Source organism: Hordeum vulgare, chromosome 1H (genome assembly GCF_904849725.1).
Source record: "Hordeum vulgare subsp. vulgare chromosome 1H, MorexV3_pseudomolecules_assembly, whole genome shotgun sequence".
NCBI lineage: Eukaryota > Viridiplantae > Streptophyta > Magnoliopsida > Poales > Poaceae > Hordeum > Hordeum vulgare.
The window spans coordinates 251,471,987-251,497,713 of record NC_058518.1 but is presented as its reverse complement, the minus strand read 5'-3'; positions in this window follow the sequence as shown (position 1 = coordinate 251,497,713).

The window sequence follows — 25,727 nt, the reverse complement described above, 5'->3', positions numbered from 1 at the left end:
TTCTTCCTTCCTTTCATTTTTCCTCTTTCTTCTCCTCTTGTCCCCTTCTTCGGGCTAAATTGGCTAAGAATGCCTTTTTGGAGCTAATTATGTCATTTCGAGGATAATTAGCTAAGTATAGGTTATTTTTAATTAAATAGGTCATTTTGGACCTAACTAAGCTAATTATGTCATTTAGATGGATAATTAGCCAATTTAGCCTTTCTTGGATGAGTCCAAGCTACGTAGAACAAGAGAAAGAGAAGAAGATGTAAAAGAAGGAGGAGGAGGAGGAGGAGGAGGAGAAGGAGAAGGAGAGGAGAAGAAGAAGAAAAGAAGAAGGAGAAGGAGAAGGACGAAGAAGGAGGAAGAAGAAGGAGATGGAGGAGCTCCTTCTCCTTCTTCTCCTCCTTCTCCTTCTTCTTATCCTCCTCCCTGTCCTTCTTCTTCTTCTCCTCTTCTTCTTCTTCCTTCCTTTCATTTTTCCTCTTTCTTCTCCTCTTGTCCCCTTCTTCGGGCTAAATTGGCTAAGAATTCCTTTTTGGAGCTAATTATGTCATTTCGAGGATAATTAGCTAAGTATAGGTCATTTTTTATTAAATAGGTCATTTTGGAGCTAACTAAGCTAATTCTGTCATTTAAATGGATAATTAGCCAATTTAGCCTTTCTTGGATGAGTCTAAGCTACGTAGAAGAAGAGAAAGAGAAGAAGGAGTAAAAGAAGGAGGAGGAGAAGGAGAGGAGAAGAAGTAGAAAAGAAGAAGGAGAAGGAGAAGGAGGAAGAAGGAGGAAGAAGAAGGAGAAGGAGGAGCTCCTTCTCCTTCTTCTTATCCTCCTCCCTCTCCTTCTTCTTGTTCTCCTCTTCTTCTTCTTCCTTCCTTTCATTTTTCCTCTTTCTTCTCCTCTTGTCCCCTTCTTCGGGCTAAATTGGCTAAGAATGCCTTTTTGGAGCTAATTATGTCATTTCGAGGATAATTAGCTAAGTATAGGTCATTTTTTATTAAATAGGTCATTTTGGAGCTAACTAAGCTAATTATGTCATTTAGATGGATAATTAGCCAATTTAGCATTTCTTGGATGAGTCTAAGCTACGTAGAAGAAGAGAAAGAGAAGAAGAAGTAAAAGAAGGAGGAGGAGGAGGAGGCGGCGGAGGAGAAGGAAGAGGAGAAGAAGAAGAAAAGAAGAAGGAGAAGGAGAAGGAGGAAGAAGGAGGAAGAAGAAGGAGAAGGAGGAGCTCCTTCTCCTTCTTCTCCTCCTTCTTCTCCTTCTTATCCTCCTCCCTCTCCTTCTTCTTCTTCTCCTCTTCTTCTTCTTCCTTCCCTTCTTCGGGCTAAATTGGCTAAGCTAATTATGTCATTTAGATGGAAGTCGAGCTATCTTTTATTAGAACACTGGAAATAACATACCTCAGTTAGGGTGAAGCACGGTGGCTCTGGCTTGTTTCACTTGGAGAAGGCTGCCCTGGAGAAGGCTCGACTGTAGAAGGGTCGTGCGATGCGTTTCGGGAGATATTCTGCACCAAACATCGTTTGCAATGTGTAGTTAGCATGAGGACACTCTTAAGATCACTGCACTGAAATGAAACTCACCGTCCCCGCCACGTTAATGACTCGCATCGGCGGAGGGACTTGGCCGCTCTTCTCGCACATAGACTGTACATTTGGTTTCGACAAGTCAAACTTTTTATTTATTAATGAAACGGACATTCAAATGCAAGATTTGAAATAACATGAAGAAGAAACTTACCACGAAGAGCTCGTATATGGCCCTGTTAGACGCATCATTCCGTGCCCTCTCCGCCTCCATCAATGCAGTCGTCCTCTCCTCCAGCTCCCTAATTTCTATATCCTTCTCCGCTATAGCCGCCTGCATTGCCTCTCTCTCTTTCTGAATAGCAGCCTGCAACACAACTCATTGTTAGCAATGTAATCATATTGGTTCCAACGCACAACATAAAGCGGAAAGATAGTTGAGTCCATTAAACTAACCTCGATGGCGAGCTCGACTGGCCGTGGACGACGTGTTATCTTCGGACAAGAGCTCGTTTGGCGTGCCTTTATCTGCCGGAGAGTGCTAGGACAACGTATAAGGCCGTCTCCAATGGCGATCGAGCCATGGGGCCTCCCGTTGCCAGCTATCATCACCAGCTCTGGATCAATTGGCCCCTCGCTCGAGTTAAAGTCCTCCCCTTTCCTCGCCTTCCCGTGATCTCTGTACTTCACGAGCTTGTCGTGGGAGGAGATGTTGGTGAAGTTTTCTGGATGCTCGAGGTCAGACTCAGAGAATGCCTTGACCTTCTTGTACGAGGCAGTATGGGCCATCGCATACAGGTCGTACATCTGTGGCGCCTCCATCTTATTGTGACGCGCCTAAAAGAGAGAGAGGAAAATTGTATTGGTAAAGGGCTCAAGATAGCATTAAGAATGAATTGCATGAGGCATGAAGCAAACCACATACCGAGTTCTCACCAAATTGGATTAAGTTGACGCTCCCTTGATGGTGTGGCACGCCAACCATTTTGCCACGCCTCTCCTTGGCGTTGGTGTGGCTGGCCTCCCACGTTTCGGAGCACCACTGATCCACCAAGGCCTCCCTACAATCCATCTTATCCACACACCATCTCGGGGGCACCTAAGTTAATAAAGCGAAATTTGAGTGCGTAAGAACCAAATCAAGGAAACTAACTACAAAGCCTTAATAATATGTAATTACCTTCATGTAATGCTCCTTCTCCATCTTAGCATCACGGCACTTTGCCTTGTCAATCCTAATACGCTGCATGGCATAGTAGTCTCGAACAGCCTGCACCCGAGCCTCGTGCCAAAAGTTTTGAAGTAGGCGGCGACATTCGATTTCGATAACCTTTGCCGCGTCCTCCTCGTATCCCTCCTCACACTTGTAGAAGGTATGCAAACGAGACAACACCGATTAGTACAATAAATAGCTATGGTTGATTTATAATTGTGGGAAAGAGAAATTACCTAGAACTTTCGGATCACCATGTCCGCCCTCGTGTCACACGAAACACCATCGATCACCACCTCCGGCGGGGCCGGGGCACCCAAGTAGTGCTCCCAGGTCATTCCTACCTCTCGCTCCCGACCGGGCAACGTAACAAACCCTGGGAAGTTTTGACGGCAAAGAACACCAAGGACGTTGTTGGGCTTGCGGACACCCTTGGTAACAATCCAACCCCTACAGTATGACAAATTAAAGCCAAAACATTAGATATTTGAGAAAACGCGAAGGCAAAAGGTTAAATAAGAGTAAATTAACTTACTTGTCCTCATTTGGCCTAATCGACCACCTCTGCTCGGGGGTCGCTGGCACGAGCGGGAGCCCCGAACTACCACGCTGGTAGACGGTAGCCCCCTCACCCAGCTCCTCGTCGCTACCAGCATGGCCACTTGGCTCAGTCCAGGTATCCCACTAGGTCTCTTGGGATGTACCCTCATCCCTGCTTTGCTCCGGAGTCGCTTGGAAGGAAGCCTCTGGGACACGAGTCTTGTGGGTTGAAGGCTCGTCGACCTGAGGCTCGTCGACCCGAGGCTCGTGAACCAGAGACCGTGTAGCCTCCACCTCAGACGAATCCACCCTAGAGGTCCTCTGCTCAGGTGAATCAGCTTGGGGTGGTGGCGGAGACCGTGTAGCCCTACCTCTCCCGCGGCCACGTGTACCTTTAGTACAACATAAATACCAACATGAGTAATAAAATTTATATAAATACCAATATGCATACAACATGAGTACAACATAAATACCAACATGAATACAACGGGTACCTTTAGTGCCTCTCGGCTTCGCGGGGGGGTCGACCTCCTCTCACGGGGGGCGCTCCTTGCATAGTAGAGAGCAACACTCTCCGAAGAGGCGAGGCAGGAATGGAAGTACCCATCCCATCACCCGCCGACGAAGAAGAAGCCGCGGAGTGCTTTCGACCATTTCCCATCATCTTTCAACACCTTTCATGACAAAGAGTAAATGAAATTAGTACAACATAAATACCAACAGGAGTAATAAAATGTATATAATTTAAGTGTATCATCGTCATAAATACCAACATGACTAATAAAATTTGAATACCTAACATGAACTCAAAATTTAAATATAGTATAATAGTTGAATACCTAACAATAACCAACAGGAGCACTTTACTAGACCTAATGGTTACTACCAAAGGTGATTACCAATCTAGGCAAAAGCCTAAGCTTGGGGGAGTACGTATTTCTCACTCACATTACATTCATGTTCACACACTTCGTATAAATTGTCGGTGCTCATCCTCTTTCATTCTATATCCATTTTAGCTTTATTTTTCCAATGCTTGTGTGCTTGAAAAACTTTAGAAAATCCAAACATATTTCTCGCTTATTTTTGGTTTTTCTTTCCATGTTCAGTTAGTTGTAGCATTAAAATATAACCCAAAAAGATTTCCTTTTGCTTGTCAGGGGCTTTCATGTGTATACAGTTTTTCTCGTTCTTATTTTTCCCTTAGCTTATTTTGCTTGATTAATAAAAACAAAAACTCTGAAAATATTTAAGTGTGCTTCTCCATATTTCTTTTCCTTTTGTTGAGTCATGAAAAGGGAAGACCATGATGAAAATGACGAGTGGCTCTCATATGCTTTGTTGTTGATCTAACGAAGAGCCAATATTACCATGTCTTCTGCTTTGTTTAAAACTGCCTTGCAGATTCTAGCTTAGTCCATGACACCCTTGCACCTTTATTATTATCAGATCATTCGGTCGTGCAAGTGAAAGGCATTAATTACGATATTTGATAAAGTGATCGTGCCAAAGGAAACGAGTATGAACTCTTCTTGTTTTTCGTTTTTTGTAAATATGTTGGGTCGTTCAATCTTGATTCAGTATATCATGAGCGAACATGTTTGTGATGACAATTAGATATCATAGCTTTTCATGCCATGCATAAATATCTAGGAGTAGATAATGATTTACCTTGTGTGTCAACATGCATCAAAACGGTTATGATGTGATATGGTAGTATGATATTTTCCTCTGAGTGATTCAAGCGGTTTGACTTGGCCCATGTGCAAACATGTAGTTGATTCAAAACCAATGCAACCTTCATGATATTTAAATTCAGAGTGTTTATATCCTTCTCATGCTTTGTCCAAAGTTTATTATTTTCAATGCATGTTCATGACGTTGTTGCTCACTAGCTAGCCGATTCCCAATCTTTTGCTAGCCTCCACGAGTCCTAAGCGGGAATGCTGCTTGTGCATCCAATATCCTTAAAACCAAATTATTCCACATGAGTCCACCATACCTACCTATATGCACTATTACCCTGTCGTTCCAAGTAAATTTGCATGTGACACCTCTAAATATTCAAACAAACATCCGTTTTTGCACTCGTACCGTCGTGGAGCGACGGGCGATCGATATTTTCCATTTTAAGTAAGTTACTCTTACGATGGGCGTTTATTCACCGTCATTGCACGAGAGAGGTTGTTAGCAAGGATGCCCAGTCCTGCTTAATCAAAACTAAATCAGAACAATACTCCTTGGGAAAGTTGATATGTTGGAGGGCACCTGTGAATTCGGCCAGCCATGGTGGTGACTAGATGGTGGATGGGAGTAAAACTTTACAATTTCGTTTGGGAACCACCTATGATTAGTTTTGCATGGAAGATACTGAAAATCTTTGTCATAACATTGACAGTAAACAACATCACTCAAAATGATATTTTCAATCCTGCTTTAAAAACTTGAGCTCTAGCACCTTTGCAAATCAATGCTTCCCTCTGCGAAGGGCCTATCTATTTACTTTTATGTTGAGTCATCACTCTCTTACTTACAGCAGCACACTTGAGAGCACTATTGTCATTTTTATGCATTGAGTCTAGCCAATGTTGGATATGAGTATGACTATGATCTTTTCTATTCCGAATTGTAATATTTAGTCACTGCTTGAATCTTAGATGTGCTCTCCATTTATGTTTTGTGGTCTCATAAAGGGCTAGCGAGATACCATGCCACCATATTATACCGTGATTGTTTTGACAAATTGTTGGCATGCGAGATATCTTATTATTGCTTGCTATTTGGTTATGTATTGCCGTGATTGGATATGATGCTTAAATTATTATCGTGGATGTCTTTATTTACGATTTATGCCAAATATTTGAACACTAGCTAAGCATATGTATAACGACGAGAACAAAATAGTTTGTAAAAGTTTCCTTTATCACTTTCAGTTTATCAACTGAATTCCTTGAGGACAAGCAATGAGTTAAGCTCGGGGGAGTTGATACCTCTCCAACATATCTACTTTTCCAAACACTTTTGCTCTGATTTTGACCTCTAATTTGCATGATTTGAATGAAACTAACCCAGATTGACGTTGTTTTCCGCAGAACTACCTTGGTGTTATTTTTGTGTAGAAATAAAAGTTCTCGAAACTGGACCAAACTTTTTGTGAATTATTTCTGGCATTTATAAGGATTTATGGAGCAAAGACCTGTTGAGGAAACACTGCCATGGGGCCACAAGCCAACAGGGCGCCCCCCGGTCACGCCCTGATAGCTTGTGGGGCCCACATGGCACCTCCGACCCTAATTCCAGTCCTATAAAATCACATCTTCGGAGAGAAAAAAAATCAGAGAGAAGTTTTCATCGAGTTTCACAAGACGGAGCCACCGCCGCCACATGTTCTTCCTCCGGAGGGCTGATGCTAAGTCCGTATGGAGCTCCGGAGAGGGGGATTCATCGCCGTCGTCATTACCAACCCTTCTTCATGAACACCGCCATGATGATCACCATTGGGAGTGAGTAATTCCTTTGTAGTCTTGCTGGACGGTGATGGGTGTGGGTGTCAAAACCGGTTGATCTCGAGTAGGGGTCCGAACTATGGATCTAGGGTTGATGGGTAATGACAGACGATGAAGATGGTGTTTACCCATCAACCCTAGATCCACAGTATGCCCCCCTACTCGAGATTAGTAGTTTTGACACCGACATTGGTGCTTTCATTGAGATCTCCACTGCAGGATTGCAAGAAGGATCGATGAATCGCCTCATCATTAACAACGAAATCGGCACTCAGGATATCTTCGTCCGTCGATAGATTTTCGCGTTCGGCAGCATTGTGTTGCATGTCGATCCCACCGGTCACTTGGACCAGGTCGGAAGTCTCGCCCCCGGTCAAGGGATTTTTTCGGGAACGTGGTGTTCATCATCGATCCCCGGGGAGACCTTATTTTGAAAACGTCCCTCCCTAATTATTCTTCAACATCACACGAGGCGGATTTCATCCTCGAGATGATTCATGATAAGCCTCCGGTCTCGAATTCCGAACCGACTGCACTAGCAGGTGAACGTAGTTCGAGCACAATTCAGAATACTGCAAAGGTGGCAACGCCTCCTGTTGATTCCGTAGGCTTCGGAGTTACTCGCACCATGAACATTGAAGAATTGGACGGGTTGCTTGGCCAAATCCAGTCCATGGGAGTATCCTGCAACCAACCTTTGGTCTACAACCAGATCGGGATCAGACCCAATGACAGGGAAATTTATGTCCCGCCTATTGCTCATGTAATCACCACTACTGAAGAACCAATGGGCGGCTCACCCTCCCAACTATCGGAGCTCAGAACCATCCGTGTCCCAGTATCCGGTAACCTGGATTCTCTAGCAATCAAGCCATGCCCCGAACTCTATTCGGGCCTCGCGTCCTCATGTGAAGCCAACCGTACGGGCTCCTAACTTGACGTTTCGAACTCTCCAACGGTACCAGATACAATAAGTGATACCACAAGAATGTGTGTTGTTGAAGCACTAAATTTTCACCCACCCACCTCCGAGTCTAGGAATCATCCGAGCATGAGAGAAAGGCCTAGCAAGCTAGACCTCCATCGTGTCCGGCAGCCGCCAGGAGAATCAGTCCAACACTTCTGGGCTAGACTCCTGGTAAACATAAACTCGATATGGGATTACAACTGTGAGGATATTATAAACATATCCCGGCATAACTTCCACAAGGAGGGAATTCTGAATGCCCTCGTCTATTGCCACATCCAAAGCCTCACTGAGCTTTCAGCATTAATACATAAATACTGCACCATGGAATGTACCTGGTAGTCTCAGCAACTATAGGTGGAACCAGGCCACACCGAGCAACCCAAAGAAGCTCGGAGGAAGCCCATACTCCAAAGAATTATATGCGGGACTTCAAAAAAGAACAAGCCCTTCGTCGGATCTCAAAATGTACTGGATAAGCTATTGGATAGCCCACGCCCCATCCACTCTGAATCGCCTCACATTGTCTCAACCCACATACTTCGAGCCTCTTAGGTAGTCGGGCAGGTGGCTAAAAGAGGTGAATCTATTCTCGAGGCCCAACCACCAAAAAGGCGTTCACTCAAACTCCACCATAATAGTGTCGATGTGCTCACAATTTATGAGATTTTCTCTTCAAATAATCAAAGGAAAAGAGCTCTCCGAGAAACCGACCAAGTATTCATGGTGGCAGCGGCACACCCATGGACAAACACACCCATCACATTTATGGAGGAAGACCAGCCTGGAATATGTTCGAACCAAACACCCGTCGCATTAGTTCTCAATCCCATTATAGATGGTTTCAATCTATCCAAAGTACTAATGGATGGCGGCATTGGCTTGAACCTCATTTATAAGGATACCTTGGAGAAAATGCAATTCGATAGATCCCACATAGCAGCATAACCTTTCAAGGAATCATCATTGGAAGAGAAGCTCGATGTAGAGGTTGGGTCTCCCTTGATGTGGTATTCGACACCCATGAGAATTACAGGTCTAAAGAGCTCACCTTATATATCATACCCTTTAAAAGCAACTATAGAGGGAGTCCGGTACTAAGGGGTCCTCGGACGGTCAGGCCGTCTCTTCGAGGCCGACCTAATGGGCCATGGTGATTGAAGACCGGACTACGTGGTTACCTCGTATTCAAGAAGGAAAGCTTCGAAGACTTGTGTGACGTCCAAGTAAGGTAGTCTAGATCGGCCCATCTGTCCCTGGCTGGAGGTCGGTTGTATGTAACCCCAGGAACCCCTGGTCTCTATGTAAACCAGAGGGTTTCACACGCACGAGGAGGTTGATTCATCTAGGGTTTAGCTCATATGATCTCGAGGTAGATCAACTCTATAATACTCATCCACATCAATATAATCAAGAAGGGCGTAGGGTTTCACCTCCTCAAGAGGGCCCGAACCTGAGTAAAACATTGTCTCCTTCGTCTTTGTAACCCATCGATCCAAGGTCCACAATTCGGGACCCCCTGCCCCAAATCCGCCGGTTTTGACACTGACAGCTATCATGCCCTTTTGGGATGAGAGGCCTTTAAAAGGTTCCAAGTCATACCCCATTATGGGTATATGAAACTCAAAATGGCCGACCCAAATGGTGTCATTACCATGATAACGATCTGGATAGGTTCGTGCGGGCTGAAAATAAAAACCCAACACTCACCCTCGAGGCACTCTCAGAGGCCCTTGCAGCTGAAGAACTCATCAAACTAAGATCGGTGGTTGATAGGGTCGATGTGACTCTTAGCAAGAGACCCAAGTCCACATATTTTAAGCCCATCGATGAAATAATCATGTTCCATGTACACCCGATGGACCCCACTAAAACAACGTCCATCGGAGCACAAATCAAAGCCGCTGTCGATGAAGCACTGCGCATTCTTGCGAGAAAACTGGGATATATTCGCCTCGCACCCTTCATACATGCCACGAATCCTGCAATTCTAGTCAAGCATAGCTTGAACATAATAGACGGTTTGAAACCTGTCAAACAAATGCTGCGTTGCTTCTCCGAACCCAAGTTTCAAACTATGGGCACGGAATTAGCAAAATTGCTTGAAGACGGATTCATTCGGGTAATCAAACATCTCGAATGGTTGGCAAACCTAGTCATGGTCCCAAAAAAGGTCAAATTCTCGTGATTATGCATAGATTTCAAAGATCTCAACAAGGCATGCCCTAAGGATCCGTTCCCTTTGCCTCGCATAGACCAAATCATTGATGTCACCGCGGGACATGACCCATTATGTTTCCTCGACGCTTACTCCGGATACCATCAAATAAAGATGAAGGAATCCGATGAGGCTGCAGTCACTTTCATCACTCACTACGGGCCATTCTGCGTCAACACAATGCCCTTTGGATTAAAAACGAAGGTGCCACGTATCAACGAATGATTCAAACATGCCTAGAAAAACAAATTGGCAGGATAGTCGAGGCATATGTGGATGATGGTCATCGAGACCAAACACGCCGGTGTTGGAAATATGCCCTAGAGGTAATAATAAAATGCTTACTATTATATTTCCTTGTTCATGATAATCGTTTATTATCCACGGTAGAATTGTATTGATTGGAAACTCAACTACATGTGTGGATATATAGACAACACATTGTCCCTACACTAGTAGAAAAGAGGGCTTTGGTCCACTTGATGAAATCCCATTAGTCCCGGTTCACATACAAACCGGGACCTATGATGACATTGGTCCCGGTTCGTGAGGCCCGGGCATCGTGGGTCATTAGTTCCAGTTCGTCTCACCCCTTTTGTCTCGGTTCCAGTCAAGAACCGGGACTAATAGGTTGGCAACCATTCGTATTCCCTTTAGTCCCGGTTGGTGGATCAAACCGGGACTAAGGTGTGTTGGCGGGCGTTCGTACAACCGTTCGTATCCTCCTTTAGTCCCGGTTGGTGGATCAAACCGGGGTGGCGGCCCTTCGAATCACCCCTTTAGTGCTGGTTTATCGTCTAACTCGGGACTAAAGGTCCAAATGGTTCGCTCTCCCGCGTTGTTTCCAGTGATGAAATCTGCAACCGAAGTAGAGTCTATCGCCATTCTCTGTTCTTCTCCTCTAGCGCTCTCCTCTGTTCTTCTTCCTCCTCTCTCTTCTTCCATTCTTCTTCCACCATGACATATGAAACCGGAATGGTGCGCGCACATGGCACGACCCAACTCAGGGCCGGGTACATGAACGAGAGCACGGCGGTGCCAAATATTCTTAGACGGTTCCAGGAGTGGCTTGACGCCATGCCGGAGCGTGAGGCATTCTTGGGGCTTGATCTAGAGTACATAGCCGACCATCAAGGTGTTGCCATCATCCAACTGTGTTTCAAACAGTATATCTTGATCTTCCAATGGTCGATTTAAGTTTTGAGTCTTTCTTTCATCCAAGGTTATGAAAATTGCATGTATTGATCTTCTCTAGGTTCCTTTTGATAGCAATATGGTGTTTCTATATACGTTCTATTGGATAGCTAATTGAGAGTTTATTAATCAATTCATAGGGTATGGAAATTGCATAGGATAGCAATATGTGTTACAACATTGGATATATTGATCACCCTAGGTTCCACTGGATAGCATATATTGATCTCCCTAGGTTCCATTGGATATATTACAACATAGGATTTGTTTGATCCAAGGTTATGAAAATTGCATATATTGATCTCCCTAGGTTCCATTGGATTGCAATATGCAGTTTCTATATATGTTCCATTGGATATATAGTTAATTTAGGGTTTCTTGATCAATTCATAGGATAGCAATATGTGACAATATTGGAATCCTATAAATATTAATTTCTCTTTAGTTGTAGTGAAATAATTTTTCATTGGTAAGTTTTGAGGCTTTCTTTGATCCGAAGGTTATGAAAATTGCATATACTGATCTCTCTAGGTTCCTTTGGCTAGGAATACATAGTTTCTTTATATGTTTCATTGGATAGTTAATTGAGGGTTTCTTGATCAATTCATAGGATATGAAAATTGCATCGGATAACAATATGTTACAATATTGGATCCTATAAAGATCAATTCATAGGATATGAAAATTGCATAGAATAGCAATATGTTCCATTTGAATCGTTATGATAAATTTCTCTTTAGTTGTAGTGAAACATTTTTCCTTGTTGCAGCAGTATGTAACATTTGTTCCATTTTAATTTGTTGATGTTGCAGTAGTGACAAGCATTGTCCAGAACTCAAGGAGTTCCTTCGCAGTGGCATCACTTTTGCTAGCGTTGACATAACGAACGACAGGCCGAATATGAGGCGCAACTTTGGTATTGAGATACCAGCTGAGTGTTACATTGATATCCAAGGGCTATTCCAGCTTCAATATGAGAGGACTTCGATGTCAGTCGCCTTGATCGACGAGGAGTACCATGATATGAAGACTTCATTCCCGAAGTCTCAGCATAGAAAGTGGGGGAAGACCCCACTTGACCCTATCAATGTTCAGTATGCAGCAAAAGATGCATACGTTGGATACGAGTTGTACCGCAAGATTAGAATCGTGAACTATGGCCAGCGTCACCTTGCACCACCAGCTTTGGGACCTTCTGATTCAGATTCATATTCAAACGACTAGTGTTAACAACGGTGAACACTTGTATATATATGTATGTTGGCTATTATTATGTACTCCTTGCATGTATTATTATGAACTGCTTGGACAAATTTACATATATCTAGTTTTTGTTTGTGCCATTATATAGTTTCCAAATTTGAATGGTTTAGCCCTTTCTTTATTCATCACCACTTTAGGTATTGTTGTGAACTAATTCTATATTCATATTGGTGTAATATTTACTATATTCAAACTTCTCCATGGTTCATACCCCCCTATACAACCCATAGATACATCGATATAAGCAAGCAACACAAAGAAAACAGAACCTATCAAAAACAGAATAGTCGGAAGTAACTTGTATAATTTGAATACTTATGTAACTCCAAAAATTATGAAAAATTAAGACAATCTGGGTAAATTGTATATGAATCTTGTGTAATAAATTGACATCAAAAGCATGTTCCAGTCAATTTAAAAAATTCTTGGACTGAGGTCAAAAGTTTCTGTTTTTTCAGCAAAATTAAATTGCAAACACCGTAGACCATCCCAAAGGTCTTACTTGGCGCAAACACAAAATGCTATGTGGGTGAATGATGATACCATGCCAACTTTCAACCTATTCAGAGTTCTTTTGTAGTGCTTTTCAATTTGAGGGTCATTTAGCTCCAAAAAATCAGTAAAAAGCATGAAAAAAGTCAGAAATAGTTGAAAATTGATGATGTGGCTTTGAATGGTGCATTTTGAACACACAAAAATTCTGTAGTTCAAATAAGTTCAAAAAATGAAATCCCTTTATAACAGATGAGTTTTCGTATGAAACCATGATACTTCGAAGGAGATTGTGTGATTTTTAGACAAAGTGCATCCAGTTTTTGCCGCAACCCTCTCAACTTTTTAGCACATGTTATGTGCGTGAAATGATGATACCATTCCAACTTTCAACCTATTGAGAGTTCATGTGTAGTGCTTTTCAATTTCTCGGTCACTGAGCTCAAAAAAACAATAAATGCATGAAAATACCAAATTAAGTCAGAAATAGTTGAAAATTGATGATGTGGCTTTGAATGGTTCATTTTGAACAAACAAAAAGTCTGGAGTTCAAATAATTCCAAAAAAATGAAATCCCTTTGTAACAGATGAGTTTTCGTATGAAACCCTGATACTTCGAAAGAGATTGTCCGATTTGTACACGAAGTGCATCCAGTTTTTGCCGCAACCCTCTCAACTTTTTTGCACATGCTATGTGGTGAAATGATGATACCATGTCAACTTTCAACCTTTTCAGAGTTCATTTGTAGTCCTTTTCAATTTAAGGGTCATTTAGCTCAAAACAAATCAGTATATGCATGAAAAATACCAAATGAAGTCAGAAATAGTTGAAAATTGATGATGTGGCCTTGAATGGTGCATTTTGAACACAAAAATAGTCTAGAGTCCAAATAAGTTCAAAAAATGAAATCCCTTTTGTAACAGATGAGCATTCGTAAGAAACCATGATACTTCGAAAGAGATTGTCCGATTTGAACACGAAGTGCATCCAGTTTTTGCCGCAACCCTCTCAACTTTTTAGCACATGTTATGTGGGTGAAATGATGATACCATACCAACTTTCAACATTTTGAGAGTTCATTTGTAGTGCTTTTCAATTTAGGGGTCATTTAGCTCAAAAAACCAGTAAATGCATGGAAAATACCAAATGAAGTCAGAAATAGTTGAAAATTGATGATGTGGCCTTCAATGGTGCATTTTGAACACACAAATAGTCTGGAGTTCAAATAAGTTCAAAAAATGAAATCCCTTATGTAACAGATGAGTTTTCGTAAGAAACCATGATACTTCGAAATAGATTGTCCGATTTGTACACGAAGTGCATCCGGTTTTTTCCGCAACCCTCTCAACTTTTTAGCACAAGCTATGTGGGTGAAATGATGATACCATGTGAACTTTCAACCTATTCAGAGTTCATTTGTAGTGCTTTTCAATTTCTGGGTCAATAGCTCAAAAAGTCAATAAATGCATGAAAAATACCAAAGAAAGTTAGAAATAGTTGAAAATTCATGATGTGGCTTTGAATGGTGCATTTTGAACACATAAAAACTTTGGAGTTCAAATAATTCCAAAAAAATGAAATCCCTTTGTAACAAATGAGTTTTCGTATGAAACCCTGATAATAATTTTTGTGACCTAAAAGCAAAAAAGAATCACTAAAAACAGTAAGTCGGAACAAAATAAAATAAATAAAGTAACAAACAAAACAAAAAAATATAAAGAATCACTGAAAATGAGTAAGTAGGAACAAAAACTATATTCTTTAAACAAGAATGTCAACTAATGGGCCACCACGGCCTGAATACGACTAGAAACCCAACTAGATAGTTGGGCCAGGATTCAGGCCTGCAGAAGGCCCAACACATAGTGACAGTTTAGGCCCGGAAGCATGCATATGAGAGGAGCTCGAAACTGTGTGCGCACAAGAGCTTATAAACCACTCCACTTCTCCCTCGGCTAGTGAGGTGGGACTATACATCTAACCGCACCGCGGCTGTGCCACGCACATGGCTTTCGTGTCGGTTTGTGGTACAAACCGGGACCAGAGACATACTTTAGTGTCGGTTTGTGGCACAAACCATGACAAAAGGACCCCTTTCGTCCCGGTTGGTTACGCAAAACGGGAGTACATGTATCTTCTTCCCCGCCATTTGGGCTGCTGAAAATTGACCTGTAGTCCCGGTTTGATGAGTCAACAGGGACGAAAGGGTGGAATTGGTGCCGGTTCGGGCCACCAACCGGGACAGAAGGTTTTCGCATATAGGCGGGAGTTGTCGAAATTTCCCCCAAAACTCTCCAATTGCTCGCCGCCGCTCCCCGAGCCAGTGGTCGTCGTTGGCGCCGTCGATCCAGTCCTCCTCCTTGTCACCGCTGTCCCCGAGCCAGTCACCGTCGCCCAGAGCACGTCATTGTTGCCACCACCCCTGATCTAGTCCTCCTCGCCGCCGTAGACACCCCGAGCATGTCGCCGTCGCCGCCCCCGAGCCCGTCGTCGCCGCCCTGAGCCCGTCGTCGTCGCCGCCCCGAGCCCGTCGTCGTCGCCGGCCGAGCCCGTCGTCGTCGCCGCCCCGAGCCCGTCGGCTCCAGTGAGCTCCTCCTCTGCGAGCTCTGCTTTTTGCCGCCGCCGCCCCTGCATATTATTGTTCATACAAATTTTGTTCATATATAGATTATACTAGAGATCTATTCGAGATTAAATTCGAGATGTATTAAGTTGATTATTGGTTCTAAATGAAAGAAAACCTTTTTGCCTCTTGAGATCAATTGCATTATATATCATAACGTACATCTATGAACTAGTCAACATTTGGAAATGAAATATAAAAAAGTTTGTGCATGTTTAAAACACAGCAGTTCGTGTAATTCGATTATTCATACAAGGAGCTGAAATATTTGCAAAAACTATATGGATCAAAGAGAATAGTTGTTGGGGGAGATAATGCTCGGTGATTATTTGTCTTATCTCAAGGACACCGATGGTCTGGAAGGAGAGGATGACGGCTCGGACGATCGAACAATGGAGGACGAAGGACATGATCATGATGGCTCCGATGACCGAAGGTCGGAGGAAGAAGGAGACCATGATGACGACTCCGGTGACCGAACGGAGGAGGTAGATGTTGCAAAGTACGGCGAGGTATATATATTAATTAAGCCTGAAGGTATGTACATATATTAACACTTCTTTGTTATTTTATTGCCCTCCGGATCGAGCCAAACTTTGATAAAGAGACGAGGCCCGAAGAGAAGGTTGCGCAAGGATGAAAAGTTCACAATCACAGCACTCGCGGCCGATGGCCTACCGATTGAACGCAAGCTGACCAAGGACGCATTTTCTGCTCAGTGCAGAGCTATTGTTAGGGACAACATCCCCATCAGCGTCAAGGAATGGAAAAAGCCTAAGGGCGACGACGTCCGTGAAGGTGATTATGTCACCGATAGGCAGAAATATGATCTTTGGACTGTGCTGAAGGCAAATTTCACCCTACCACCAAAGGAAGATCTGAATAAGCCAGTTATTGAGCCACTTGTCAAGGCGTGTGCTCTTAAGAAGATGGCACATCTATTCAGGAAGTGGAAGAATGATTTGAAATCAATGTTTGTCGACAAAGGGAAGACTTCAGAATTCGTCGGTCGATTTGAGAAGATAAGAGATCACTGGCCCGCATTTGTGGCCTACAAGTCATCGGAGAAGAGTAAGAAAATGTCAGAGACAAACAAGAACAATGCCGCAAAGAAGCAGTATCACCATCACACGGGGGAAGGTGGCTACCACAAAGCCCGGCCGTTCTGGGACAAAGCTGAGAATGACCTGATTGCTAAAGGGGTCCAACCACAGACATTGAACTGGTGAGACCGTTCAAGGACTTGGTTCTTCGGGATTGGGGGAACATTGGACCCTGAAACTGGGAAGTGTCGTTGGACGGACGAGCAACTTGCAATACCCATGATCAAGCTTTAGAAGCGTATCGCCTCAGTGCAAGAAGGGACGTTCATTCCAAACAAAGAGAATGACGAGTTGACTAAGGCCCTAGGGGATGCTGAGCACCCTAGACGAACACGAGGCACACCAGGCTCCATTCCGTGGAAGTTTGGGTTTCCCAACGCAAGCGGTTACAGAAGACGGGAGAGAAAGAGAAAAGCGGAGCTGAGCGACATGCGGCCGATCAAGGCAAGACTGCAAAAGCTAGAGGAACTTGAGAGTCAGCGAGCTGCCGGCCAACCATCTCAGCGGCACGAAGCTACCCTAGAAGGTACCCCACCATCTCAGTGGAGAAGCAGCGTGGCTTCCACGGAGCCCATTCAGCATGACTTCACGGCTCCAAGCTACCCCGTGGATACTATCACGAAGGCTCAATGTTGCGAGCTTATGATGAAATGTCAGAACCTCACTTTCAAGGCGGTTGTCGGCTCTGTTGAACCTCCTCAACCCAATGGTACTTTTCACTTCATTCCGATTCCACATGGCTATGTTGTTCTCTGATGGTGGACCAAGTAATGGAGGAATTTGAGCGGCTCGAGCTTGACCACCCTACAGGTGAAGGGGAGATTCAGCTGGTTCATGCTATGGGGAGTACATGTCTATGGAAGAAGGAGTTCATCAAGCTTCCAAACTAGACGCCTCCGCCTCCTCCGACGACGACGACGAGTCAGGGCACTCGGCCTCCTCCCCCTCCGCCTCCTCCTCCGGCGAGTGATCAGGGCACTCCGCCTCCTTCTCCAGCTCCTCTGATGCATGAGGAAACTTCGCCTCCTCCTTCGCCTACTCCGGCGCGTTAGAGCAGTCCGCCTCCTCCTTCGCCTCGTCGACAACATCGGAAGACAAACGCCGCCGCTCCGGCTCGTCCGGCGCATCAGAGCAGTCCGCCTCCTTCTCTCAAGTAGAAGAGATACGCCTCCTTCTCTCCGGCGGCTAGTAGTACAAGCAGAGGTGGGAAATACGGTCCATCTCTCAAGCCTCTGGAAAAGTTACCATATGAGAGGACCAAGGAGGAAAACGAGGAGATATGTCGTGCCGAATTGAGGGCCCATTTTGCAAATAAAACTCCACCTCCGAAGGAGAAGCTAGATCCGTTGAAAGTGGAGCGCATTATCAATCAAATGCAGCGTCCACAAGCGCCTCCGCTGGATTCCAACTATGACCGCATTCTTAAAAAGACATATGCACAAGCCGTGCGGTCGGGAACTACTTCTAGTGATTTAAGGTTAGGAAAATGAACAAGTGGGAAAACAATTCCCAAGCTCGATATCAATGTCACTAATCATCCAGAGATGGTGCCGGTACCAATCCTGGTGATTACTTGGGGGATGATGTAACAAAAGAACAATATAAATACATGCACGGGAAGCCTCTTGTCAAACCTGGTCATCCTGCTCTAACAACGATGATGCACAGATTGCATGAGTGGTACAAGAACACCTGGAGGGAGTCTTGGAAAAATGCTATGTATGTTGCACTGAAACCAGAGCATGAATTCATTGGACTTCCCGTGATTACTATTCAATTGGAGGAGTTATTTTAGTTATACAATCAACTGGCCCTTAACAAACAACTCATGACTTCCTACTGTCTGTAAGTATTACTTTTATAGTTAAGTCTCTAGCTCAGCTCATTCATTGCATGTACATATAATTATCCTCACTATATATATTATGCAGATTGAAGATCGTTGAATTAAAAACAGCAGGAATCGTTGATGTTCGGTTCATTAGCCCAAATGCCGTGAATGAATTGACGTTACGAAACTCAATCAAAGAGACCGAGGAGAACTTGCTAAACTCGTTCCTTATACATTAAAAAGGGAAATAATCTTTCCTTACAACTTCAAGTGAGTGTTGATGTCTTCTGTGTAAACTCGGTTTCGCTTACTCGAGGTTAATTAAGTAATGTAATTGATGAGTTATATATGCATGCGCAGACCACTTTATTCTGCTATCCATTGACGTTGGCAGGGCATTGGTAAATGTCTTAGACTCGAGCCGTAAAGCTGAATAGGATTATGAGGACATAACTGCAATGCTCAAGAAGTAAGTTCAGTCAATATACCGAGACCATATCGGCATGCAACTTTTGTTAATTTCCTGATATCAAGTTATCATTTTCTTTGCCTGGCAGGGTTGGACGAAGTTCGCCAATAAGGTTCCCGGTCTAAACAAAGAGTTGTGATTTACGCACCCCAAAGTAAATAGTACTAGTTAGTTCCGCGCATCTCTAATTGATTCAAATTTTCATCAATCTATCATTACCATATTTGCTTATCAGTTTGGTTGACCTCTATTCTCGTAAAGTGTATGTACCAGAAAAAAGGCATTGTTTTATGTGCATACTACGTATGCGAGTTCATTCGCCACTCGACCTCTGAGCGGGTCTTCTGTGAGAAACAATTTCAAGTACGTAAATAATATTCACAATTGTGTTGAGTTCTATTCATATATATGCATGTATTGACCCCCTTCTTTAAATTAGATCTTCGAGATGCGGGATCAACTCCTACCATATGATCGCATATGAGCAATTCAAGAGGAATTGGCGGGATTCTTTGTTGACCACGTCATACCTAAAGATGGAGAATGCCATGTGTATTTGCCATTGGATCTTAATTAGATGATGTTTTGGATTAATTGTAAAAGATGTTATATTGTATATATGTAATAGCGTCGGATAGATATACGAAAACTTGTTCTTCGACCAAGCATGGAAAAAGAGAGGACACTTACCTCTATTAGCTAGCTAACACAATATGAAACCACTACATTAACGCTCCAACCCCCCCCCCCCCCAAACCCACCCACCCCCATTCAAAAAACAAAAACACCAGATCCGGCCAGATGCTAACGCATGGATGCCATGTTGTCCCGGTTGGTGTGACCAAATGGGACTAAAGAACCTCCTGCCCGGGCTACCCGCAGAGGCCATGTGGAGACCCTTTCGTCCTGGTTAGTAAGGGAAACGGGACTGAAGGTTATGGGCTTTAGTCCCGACCCTTTAGTCTCTGGGCTAATGGGCCTCTTGAACCGGGACAAATGGGCCATTTTCTACTAGTGCTAGTGAGCCTCTAGTTGACTAGCTCGTTGATCAAAGATGGTCAAGGTTTCCTGGCCATAGACAAGTGTTGTCACTTGATAACGAGATCACATCCTAATGATGTGATGGACAAGACCAAACTATAAACGTAGCTTGTGATCGTGTAATTTCGTTGCCATTGTTTTCTGCATGTCAAGTATATATTCCTATGACCATGAGATCATGTAACTCACGGAAAATAGAGGAATGCCTTGTGTGTATCAAACGTCGCAATGTAATTGGGTGACTATAAATGTGCTCTACAGGTATCACCGAAAAGTGTCCGTTGAGTTAGCATGGATCAAGACTAGGATTTGTCACTCCGTGTGACGGAGAGGTATCTCGGGGCCCACTAGGTAATGCAACATCACAAACAAGCCTTGCCAGCAATGTGACTAAAGAGTTAGCCACGGTATCTTGTATTACGGAATGAGTAAAGAGACTTGCCAGTAAGGAGATTGAAATAGGTATTGGGATACCGATGATCCAATCTCGGGCAAGTAACATACCCAAGGACAAAGGGAATGATATACGGGATTAACTGAATCCTTGACATAGAGGTTCAACCGATAAGATTATCGTAGAATATGTAGGATCCAATATGGGCATCCAGGCCCCGCTATTGGATATTGACCGGAGAGTGTCTCAGGTCATGTCTACATACTTCTCGAACCCGCATGGTCTACACAATTAAGGTTTGGGGACATTTTGGTATAGTTGAGTTATAGGTGCTGGTGACCAAAGGTTGTTCAGAGTCCCATATGAGATCCAGGATGTCATGAGGAGCTTCGAAATGGTCCGGAGGTAAATATTGATATATAGGAAGTCCTACTTTGGTCACCAGAAAAGTTTTGTGCTCATCGGTAGTGTATCGGGAGTGCCGGGAGGGTGCCGGGGGACCACCTGGAGGGCTGAAACAACCCTAGAGCCTCAGGCGCCAAGAGAGGAGGCAAACCAGCCCCTAGCAGGCTGGCTAAAGCCTCCCCTAAAGGCCCATGCTGCTGGAGTGGAGAAATAAGGTAAAACTTGAAAGGTGAAAAAAGTTTCCAAGTGGAAGAAGGAATCCTACTAGGAGTAGGATTGGAGTAGGACTCCTTCCTTTCCCACTTCGGCCGACCCAAGGGGAAACCTTAGGGGCCGACGACCTCCCTCCACTCCTCCTATATATACTAGAGGCTTTTGAGGGTTTTGAGACACAACAATTTCAGCCACGTGGTGCCCTCTCTCTAGATTGTAGTTCCTCCTCTCTAGTTCAACGGTGCTTAACCGAAGCCCTATTGGAATAGCTCCACCACCATCACCGTCACGCCATCGTGCTGCCAGGGAACTCATCTACCTCTCCGCCCCTCTTGCTGGATCAAGAATGCGGAGATCATCATCAACATGTATGTGTGCTTAACACGGAGATGTCGTCCGTTCAGCACTAGATCGGGACGGATCGAGGGACGGTTGCGATTTGGACCGCGAAGATGTTTGACTACATCAACCGTGTTTCTTAACGCTTCCCGTTTAGAGATCTACAAGGGTATGTGGATCTGATATCCCCTCTCGTAGATGATCATCACCATGATAGGTCTTTCATGTGCATAGGAAATTTTTTGTTTCCCATGTTACGTTCCCCAATAGTGGCATCATAAGCTAGGTTCGTGCGTAGATGATATCTCGAGTAGAACACAAAAGAGTTTGTGGGCGTTGATGTTCAGTTTGCTGCCCTCCTTAGTCTTTTCTTAATTCAGCGGTATTGTTGGATTGAAGTGGCCCGGACCAACTTTACTCGTACGCTTACGAGAGACTGGTTTCATCGACTAACATGCAACTTGTTGCATAAAGATGACCGGCGGGTGTCTGTTTCTTCAACTTTAGTTGAATTGGATTTGACGGAGGCGGTCCTTGGAGAAGGTTAAATAGAAATTTGCATATCACCGTTGTGTCTTTGTGTAAGTAAGATGCGATCATACTAGATACCCATAGCAGCCACGTAAAATTAGCAACAACAAATTAGAGGACGTCTAACTTGTTTTTGCAGGGTATGCTGTGATGTGATATGTCCAAAGACATGATATGATATATTGGATGTATGAGATGATCATGTTGGAATAGTTAAATATCGACTTGCACGTCGATGCGACGATAACCGACAGTAGCCATACGGTTGTCTTTAAGTTTATTTTGCGCTTGCAGATGCTCTTGCTATATCGCTAGGCAGTAGCTTTAGTAGTAACAACATAGATAGCGCGACAACCTCGATGGCAGCACGATGATGATGGATATCATGGTGCAGCGCCGGTGATGATGGAGATCATGCCGGTGCTTTGGTGATGGAGATCAAGAAGCACAAGTTCATGGCCATATCATGTCACTTATGATTTGCATGTGATGTTAATCCTTTTATGCACCTTATTTTGCTTAGGACGACGGTAGCATTATAAGGTGATCCCTCACTAAAATTTCAAGATGAAATTGTGTTCTCCCCGACTATGCACCGTTGCGACAGTTCTTCATTTCAAGACACCACGTGATGATCAGGTGTGATAGACTGAACATTCACATACAGCGGGTGCAAAATAGTTGCACACGCGGAACACTCGTGTTAAACTTTACGAGCCTAGCATGTACAGACATGGCCTCGGAACACAAGAGACCTAAAGGTCGAGCATGAAGCATATAGTTGATATGATCAACATGGAGATGTTCACCATTGAAACTAATCTCGACTGACGTGATGATCGGACTTGAGTTAGTGGATTTGGATCATGCACCACTCGAATGACTAGAGGGATGTCTATTTGAGTGGGAGTTCTTAAGTAATACGACTAATTGAACTCATTATCATGAACATAGTCAAAATGTCTTTGCAAATTATGTTGTAGCTTGCGTTGTAGCTCTACTCTTTTATGTTCCTAGAGAAAATTTAGTTGAAAGATGATAGTAGCAATTATGCGGACTGGGTCCGTAAACTGAGGATTGTCCTAATTGCTGCACAAAAGTCTTATGTCCTTAATGTAGCGCTCACTGTGCTAAATCCCGAGCGTCGTTTGTAGATGTTGCGAACATCTGACATACATGTTTTTTATGACTACATGATAGTTCAGTGCGTAGTGCTTAAACGGCTTAGTAGTAAGGCACCGAAGACGTTATGAACGTCACGGGTCATACGAGATGTTTCATGAGATGAAATTGAGATTTCAGGCACGTGCTCGTGTTGAGAGGTATGAGACCTTCGACATGATTCTTTGCCTACAAAGTAAGATAGAGAAGCTCAGTTGTTGAGCATGTGCTCAGATTGTGTGGGTGCTACAATCGCTTGAATAAAGTTGGAGTTGATCTTCCAGATAACATAGTGATTGACATAGTTCTCCAAAGTTACTGCCACCAAGCTACAGAGCTTCGTGATGAACTATAACATATCAGGGATAGAGTTAATGATCCTTGAGCTATTTGCTATGTTTGACACCGTGAAGGTAGAAATCAAGTAGGAGCATCAAGTGTTGATGGCTAGTAGAACCACTAGTTTCGAGAAGGGTAAGGGTTAAAAGGGATGCTTTATGAAATGGAAAACCAGTTGCCACTCTAGTAAAGAAACCCAAGGTTGAACCCAAACCCTAGACTAAGTGCTTCTATTATGAGGGGAACGGTCACTGAAGCGAAATAACCTCAGTTACATGGTAGATGAGAAGGTTGGCAAAGACGACAAAAGTATATTGGATATACATGATTTTGATGTGTACTTTACTAGTAATCCTAGTAGCACCGGGGTATTAGATACCGGTTCAGGTTGCTAAGTGTTAGTAAATCGTAATAAAAGCTGTGAAATAAACGGATACTAGCTAAAAGTGAGGTGACGATGTGTTGGAAGTGTTTCCAAGGTTGATGTGATCAACATCGCACGCTCCCTCTACCACCCGGATTAGTGTTGAACCTCAATAAATGTTATTTCGTGTTTGCGTTGAGCATGAACATGATTGAATCGTGTTTATTGCAATACGGTTATTCATTTAAGTCGGAGAATAGAAGGTTATTCTGTTTACATGAATAATACCTTCAATGATCAGGCACCAAACTGAATGGTACATTGAATCTCGATCGTAGTAATACACATGTTAATAATATTGTTGCCAAAGGATGCAAAGTAGTAATGATAGTACCACTTACTTGTGGCACTGACACTTGAGTCATATTGGTGTAAAACGCATGAAAAAGCTCCATACTGATGGATCTTTGGACTCACTCGTTTTTGAATCGTTTGAGACATGTGAACCATGCCTATTGGCGTAAAAGCACGAAGAAACTCCATGCAGATGGATCATTTGGACTCACTTGATTCTGAATCACTTGAGACATGCAGATCATGCCACATGGGCAAGATGACTGAAGGCCTCGTTTTCCATTGAGGTGGAGCAAGAAAGTAACTTATTGGAAGCAATGGATTTCGATGTACGCAGTCCAATGAGTGCTGAGGCATGCAGTGGATATCGTTATGTTCTTACTTCGTAGATGATTTGAGTAAATACTGGTATATTTTCTTGATGAAACACAAGTCTGAATTATTGAAAGGTTCAAGAAATTTCATAGTGAAGTGGAAGATCATTGTGACAAGAGGATAATGTGTCTACAATGTGATCGTAGAGATGAATATCTGAGTTGCGAGTTCGGTACACATTTAAGACAATGTGGAAATTGTTCCACAACTAATGCCACCTGGAACAGCATAGTGCGATGGTGTGTCCCAACATCGTAGCCGCGCCCTTTCAAGATATGGTGCATACTATGATGTCTCTTATCAAATTACCACTATTGTTTTGGGGTTATGCATTAGAGACAAACACATTCACTTTAAATAGGGTACCATGTAAGCTCCGTTGAGATGACACCGTGTGAACTATGGTTTGGATATACCTAACTTGTCATTTCTTAAAAGTATGGGGCTATGATGCCTATGTCCAAAGGCTTTGGCTTGATAAGATCAAACCCAAAGAGAATAAATGCATCTTCGTAAGATACCCAAAATAGTTGGGTATACCTCCTATCTCAGATCTAGAAGCATAGAGTTTGTTTCAAGAAACGGGTCCTTTCTGGAGAAATAGTTTCTCTCGAAAGAATTGAGTGGGAGGATGGTGGAACTTGATGAGGTTTTGAGGCATCACTTTAACCAGAGAGTAGAAGGGTGCTGGAAGTCGTTCCTGTGGCGCCTACACCAGTTGAAGTGGAAGCCAATGATGTTATCATGAAGCTTCAAATCAAGTTACTACCAAACCTCGTAGGTCGACAAGGATACGCGCTGCTCTAGAGTGGTACGGAAATCCTGTCTTATAGTCATGTTGCTGGACAAGAATGAACCGACGAGCTATGGAGAAGCAATGGTGGGCCCAGATTCCGACAAATGGCTGGAGGCCATGAAATCCGAGAGAGGATCCATGTATGAAAACAAAGTGTGGGCATTGGAAGAACTACTTCATGGTCATAAGAATGTTAAGTACAGATGGATCTTTAAAAGGAAGACACACGATGTCGTGTTTTGTCACGGCAGATGTCCTCGTGAAAGGGCTTAGTGATGGAGTCATCGCACCCTGGTGGCGAGTCAAACGGGTTGAGCAGAAGCGAGACTCGGGTTTACCCTAGGGACTCGCCTTTGTGTGTATTGATGGAGGTAAAAGCCTATGTCATGCTTTGTGTGTATTGATGGTGGAATCGATTACAAGGAGGGCGTAACTCGCCTGACCTAGCTCTCGATGGATTGTAACTTAACCTATCTGCCCT